This window comes from Meleagris gallopavo, unplaced genomic scaffold (genome assembly GCF_000146605.3).
Source record: "Meleagris gallopavo isolate NT-WF06-2002-E0010 breed Aviagen turkey brand Nicholas breeding stock unplaced genomic scaffold, Turkey_5.1 ChrUn_random_7180001865931, whole genome shotgun sequence".
In the NCBI taxonomy this organism is placed as follows: Eukaryota; Metazoa; Chordata; class Aves; order Galliformes; family Phasianidae; genus Meleagris; species Meleagris gallopavo.
The window spans coordinates 1-1,006 of NW_011131208.1; the positions used below are offsets into that span (position 1 = coordinate 1).

The 1,006-nt window shown below is 48.0% G+C and overlaps 1 long non-coding RNA gene across 1 annotated transcript in view; it reads right to left on the reverse strand.

Moving 5' to 3' along the window:
* Positions 1-59: 59 nt before the first annotated feature.
* LOC109364528 overlaps positions 60-1,006 on the reverse strand; it is a 4,120-nt gene continuing 3,173 nt past the window's right edge. Inside the window, exon 3 of the long non-coding RNA XR_002110454.2 lies at positions 60-101. This is a non-coding gene — a long non-coding RNA (uncharacterized LOC109364528). The remainder of the gene's footprint in view (positions 102-1,006) is intronic.

The following is a 1,006-nucleotide window of genomic DNA, read 5'->3' on the forward strand; positions in this document are numbered from 1 at the left end:
GGGATTTGGGGCCATTTTGGTCCCTCTGTGTCCATTTTGGGGTATTTTGGGGTGATTCTGGGGTGATTTGGGGCCACTTTGGGGCCCTGGTTGTCGCAGATCTGAAACGGTTTTGGGGTCATTTTAGGGCAGTTTTGGTTCTTCTAGGTCCAGTTTGGGATATTTTGGGGTGATTTTGGGGAGATTTGGGGTTATTGTGGGGCCATTTTGGGGCTGCAGTTCTCACCTGAGAATCTGAAATGGTTTGGGGTCATTTTAGGGCCGTTTTGATCCATTTTAGGGCCATTCTGGTCCATTTTAGGGCCATTTTGGGATACCGTGGGGTGATTTGGGGCCATTTTGGGGTTATTCTGGTGTGATTTGGGACCATTTTCGGGTCCCCAACGGTTTTGGGGTCATCTTTGGCCATTTTGGGGCAATTTGGTTTTTCTACGTCCATTTTGGGGCATTTCGGGGTGATTTGGGGCCATTTTGGGGTCGCAGTTGCAGCAGATCAGCAGCAGTTCGTGGCCATTTTGGGGCCATTTCAGACAGTTTTGGTTCATTTATCTCCATTTTGGTCCATTTTGGGGTTATTTTGGTCCATTTATCACCACTTTGGGGCCATTTTTGACCATTTTGGGGCCATTTCGGACAATTTTGAGGCCATTCTGGCCCTTTTTGTCCCTTTTGGTGCCATTTTGGGGTTATTTGAGGCCATTTTAGACAACTTTGGGGCCACTGCGGTCCGTTTTGGGGCGACTGTGGTCCATTTTTGCCCATTTTAGGGTTATTTGAGCCCATTCTGGATGATTCTGGGGCCAACGTGGTCCATTTTCACCCATTTTGGTGCCATTCTGGGGCCACCCTGGGCCACCTGGGGGCTTTTTGTCCATTTTGGATCCTTTTTGGTCCATTTTTTGTCCACTTTAGTGCTACGGGGACCATTTTTGTGCCATTTCAGCCCATTCTAGTGCCGCTTTTCTCCATTTTTCTGCCATTCTGGCCCATTTTTCTACCATTTTTT